This window comes from Podarcis melisellensis (genome assembly GCF_964234715.1).
Source record: "Podarcis melisellensis genome assembly, chromosome: 2".
NCBI lineage: Eukaryota > Metazoa > Chordata > Lepidosauria > Squamata > Lacertidae > Podarcis > Podarcis melisellensis.
The window spans coordinates 117118881-117123841 of NC_138529.1; the positions used below are offsets into that span (position 1 = coordinate 117118881).

Below are 4961 nucleotides of genomic sequence, written 5' to 3' on the forward strand. Positions count from 1 at the left end.
CCTTCGGGTAGTGATAAAGCGGGATATCAAATCCAAACTCTTCAAATCCAATTGCGAACAAGGGTTTTGCCACCAAGTACTAAGTCATATTTTGCAAAGGGATTAAACACTCATGCTATTTCACTCATTATAATGTACGTAAATTTCTGACTTTTGTTTTCTGGGTTTCGTGGGGGGGGGTCCTATTGTTATTCTGTCTCTCACAGCCACAACAAACCTACCATTAAAATTATGGACTGGTCATTTCTTCCTCAGAGGGCAAACGGGTAAATTTAGCAGGGGCTCAAATACTTTCCCCCCTCACTGTATTATATATATTTCCTAAATCAGCTTTGAACTGAGCAAATGCCCAGGGGGCGGAGCGATCAACCCCCCTTCCCACCTCCCAGGAGCCGCCTTGGGAACAGAGCCTGGATTCCTAGAGAGGATTCTCGACAGGTAGCTTTCTGTTTCGAATGCGACTCCCTTGCCGGAAACGACGTCACGAGCAGCTGCTTTTGAAAAATACCCGCTTCCTGTCGGCTCGCTCTTTTTCTTACAGCGTGGCTGAACCTGGATCGTGGATGCGCGCTGGGCTCGGTGAGGAGATCTCGGGTGAACTTAGGGGAGGCTTTTAGTGTCTGCAGAGAGATGGGAAGCAGAAACTAAAAGAAGAGGCGGGTGTTTATTTTACTATGAAATAAAGTCAGAAAAGCCTATTTCCGAATTAAAGATTAAGGTAGTGTGGGTGCTTGTTTTCTGTCTCTCTCCTCTTTTCCTTTTTGTTATTTTGCTTTTTTTACTTATTAACTTTGGTTTTTTAAAATTGCATTATATGTTGGAAACCCTTCATAAAATCGATTTTAAAAGGAAGGAAGGAAGAAAAACATATGACTTTTTTCAGGATTTGAAGTTACTGGGGGTTTGGGAAGCATCCGCGCACCAATAGCAACATATTTTAAGGTGATATCAGATCAGAGCCTCTTTCTACAGATTTGTGCTTTTGCACAACGAGGTAAAAAGGGGGATTTCAACGGCGGGTCTAAAGCGCCCATTCAAAAGGGTTTAATCTCCTTTGCAAGTTTCCTAGCCTGGTGTGGTGGTCTGTGTCCCCCGTCTTTTCAACTTTTGATTTCCCCATTCCCCAGGATGTTACAAAAGTGAGGCAGAGAGAAAGAAAACTTTTATCAAAATAAGGCACAGGGTTGGATTTTATACGGAAAGCTGTAGCTGAGAATGGGAGTGTGCCTACCCAGACATATATTTTAATATGGACTTGTATTTTATCATGTACATGGAGTACAACTCAAACTGGTTGAGTTTCTGGAGGAGATAGCTATTGAGACTGTGGTTATGCTCTGCCCAGTGGCGTAGCGTGGGTTGTCAGCACCCGGGGCAAGGCAAGTAATTTGCGCCCCCTAACCCGTGGATTTGCGCCCCCTAATCCCCAGATGTTGCGCCCGGTGCGGCCGGCCCCCCCCTGCACCCCCCACGCTATGCCACTGGCTCTGCCTCCAACTGTGCTTTTGAATATCAGTTGCTGAGAATTGGGAGAGAGTTTCTGTTGCATTCATTTCCTGCTTGCAGGCTTCCCACTAGAGGCAGCTGGTTGTCCCCCTGTAAGAACAAGGGACCCTCCTTTGGCATTAAGTAGTTCATAAATAATCCTAAGAGATGGACCTTCGGTCTGACTGAGCAAGGCTCTTCTGGTGGTCAAGATATTTTTGTAACACGAGCTGCCCTAAATTGAGTAAATGATGTTTTAGTCTTGCATCTAATCACAGACACCTTTGTTTTCCCCCCTGCTTTCCTTAGTGCTGCACTGTTTCTGCAAGGTGACCAATGGCGGATCAAAACCCCACAGTTTACTTCTTGTGGAAGTTGAGGATTTTTAAGGGAGGCCCATCTCCTACTCTCCTTTTTAATACACACACACACACACACACACACATATACATATATATGGTTTTTCAAATTATAATTTTACAGAGATATATCAAACATAAATCATAAAAACAAGATTCCAATGAATCTCCTGGACTTCCATCCTCCCCTTCGTGGGTCCTACATCACCTCTTCCATTATGTCCAGATGGGTGGCACTGTGGGTTAAACCACAGAGCCTAGGACTTGCCAGCCAGAAGGTCGGTGGTTCAAATCCCCACGACGGGGTGAGCGCCCGTTGCTCTGCCCCAGCTCCTGCCAACCTAGCAGTTCGAAAGCACATCAAAGTGCAAGTAGATAAATAGGTACCGCTCTGGCGGGAAGGCAAACGGCATTTCTGTGTGCTGCTCTGGTTCAACAGAAGCGGCTTAGTCATGCTGGTCACATGACCCGGAAGCTGTGCGCTGGCCCCTCGGCCAATAAAGCAAGATGAGCGCCTCAACCCCAGAGTCGGACATGACTGGACCTAATGGTCAGGGGTCCCTTTACCTTACAAGTGATATTGCAATCCTAACAATTTTAACTGTTTACAATGGTCTGTAAGATAAGTTATAAGTTTTTCCCATTCCTTATTAAAATCTTGGTCTTCCTGATTACTGACTCTTCTGGTCATTTCAGCATAGTCCATTAACTTCATCTGCCATTCTTCTCTGGTAGGAACTGTATCTTCTTTCCATCTCTGGACCAGTAACATCCCTGCAGCCATGGTTGCGTACATAAATAGTCTTTTCTGCTCCTTTCGGATTTTGGCTCCTTTTTGTAACTTCTCTGTTTTATCGTGTTTTTAATATTCTGTTGGGAGCCACCCAGAGTATATTATTATTTATTATTTTCCATTTCCCACCTTATCCCTGTAGAGCAGGAGAAGGGCAGCTGAGACTTCCTCTGAAATAAATGTGGTGTCTTTAAGGTTCTTCCCCGATATATAAAAATATATAATCCAGTCATGGAATAAGGACGTTTATTGAGGGCTGGATTGGACCCAGCGCTATTGCTGTGCCCTAAAAGGTCTCCTTTCTCTTTCTCTCTTGGAGATGGCATCTCAGGTGGCAAGAAACCCATGGCAAGCCAGGCTTTGTGTTATGTCGAGAGGAGGCTGCTGGCCTCTGAAATCCAGTGAGGAGATGGTGATGAGAAGGCCTCCCTCTATCAGATCCTGCTTGAGCTCATGGATGCTGTGAATCGCCTTCCTGAGCCGACCTCAGCTGGATCTCCTCCCTGCCCTTCAGGAAGCTCAGAGGCTCCTTGGAGCCTGCAATGTATGTACTTTATAACAGGGGTCCTCAAATCTTCTACCCTTCAGAGTCACTTCAGATGGCTGAAAATTCCTGAGGCCCACCTGACACAAAATGACAGTGCAGGGGCAGAGCTCATCAGATAACCAGTGCTATATGGAGGCAGTGTGTAGTGCAATTGGGTGCAAATGACTGGCATAATTGTCCGTGGATACCTAATCCATCTTTGGACATTTGCTAAATTCTCTGCCTTGCTGTTTTTCCCTCTTGTGGCAAGGAGTTCTGTAGGTCAGCTTCCTGAAGTTAAGTACAGCCATTTGCAAGTATCTTTCCTCATCCCCTATACTTTGTTGACCTCAATTTTTAGGGTTGTAAGTTGTTTTGAATTGTTTTTAAATATTGCATTTTGACGCTGTATCTGTCCCTTGGACCTTTGAGTGAAGGGCAGGAAATAAGTAAGTAAATAACATTCTCCTTTCACACTCAACCTTATTTTCCTTCACCCAGCTCCCATTGCCAGTTCCTTCCATCCTTCGGCCTCGACCCAGTATACCTGAAGGAGTGTCTCCACCTCCAGTGTTCAACCTGGGCACTGAGGTCCAGCTCCTAGGGCATTCTGGCAGTTCCCTCACTGCAAGAAGTAAGGTTACAGGGAACCAATCAGAGGGCCTTCTTGGCAGTGGTACCTGCCCTGTGGGTCACCCTCCTGACAGATGTCAAGGCAATAAACAACTATCTGACTTTTAGAAGACATCAGAAGGCAGCATTGTTTAGGAAGTTTTTAATGTTTGATGTTTTCTCCTGTTGGGAGCTGCCCAGAATGGCTAGGCAGGCCCGGCCAGTTGTTGTTGTTGTTGTTTAGTCGTGTCCGACTCTTCGTGATCCCATGGACCAGAGCACGCCAGGCACTCCTGTCTTCCACAGCCTCCCACAGTCTGGTCAGACTCATGTTTGTAGCTTCGAGAACACTGTCCAACCATCTCGTCCACGGTCGCCCCCTTCTCCTTGTGCCCTCCATCTTTCCCAACATCATAAATTTATATTATATTATATTATATTATATTATATTAATTATATTATATTATTCCTTTTGAATTCACTTCTTCCTCCCATATCAGCTCCCCTCTATTACCCTCTTCTTTCCTGTTCTGTGTTTGTTATTTTATTATTACTATAGTAAATACTTTACTTTTCTCTCTCTCTCTCCTAGAGGAAGTTGTGGATGAACCAGTTTCTTCTGAGGAGGAGCCAAAAGCCCCCAGTGAAGCCAAAGATGCCCACAGAGAAGGGAGATCCCGTAAAAGTTCAGAAGTCGCAAAGGGTAGCTGTCAGAGCAAAGGCCTTGCTCAACATCTACTTGGGGCACTGCTGGGGCTTGGCCCACATCTGACGGCTCCCTCTCCAGAACCTGGCTCCTTTAGAGGACAGTGAGGGGCAGAGGCATGGGACTTGTATAACTGCCTGCATCTGACAGAACAACGGGGAGGAGAACTGGGATGCTGTGGAAGCATCCAGCTTTTCAGGATTCCTCCAAGTGAATACCTCTCGTTTTCAGGGGCGCCGACTTATAAAAAATATTGGGGGGGCGGGGGCCCATACCGACTTATAAAAAATATTGGGGGGGGGCCAAGACCTCCAAACCGCTGCTGCTGGGGGAACGAAAGGGGCGAGCCCCGGGCTGCCCCGACCTTAAGTGAACCTGTGAGGGCCCGCCCTTTGCGGCAGCCGATTGGCTGCCGCCGTGGGCGGTGAATATTAATGAGCTAGGGGGAATCCCCGCTTCTCGCAGGGCTGACGCCAGCCC

General features: G+C 46.6%; 1 long non-coding RNA gene across 1 annotated transcript; it reads left to right on the forward strand.

Annotated features, from left to right (window-relative positions):
* Positions 1-539: 539 nt before the first annotated feature.
* Positions 540-4702, forward strand: LOC309365412. The gene is made up of 3 exons (XR_014166119.1): positions 540-579; positions 2957-3181; positions 4368-4702. It is a non-coding gene; the product is annotated as an uncharacterized lncRNA (long non-coding RNA).
* The last annotated feature ends 259 nt before the right edge of the window (positions 4703-4961 follow it).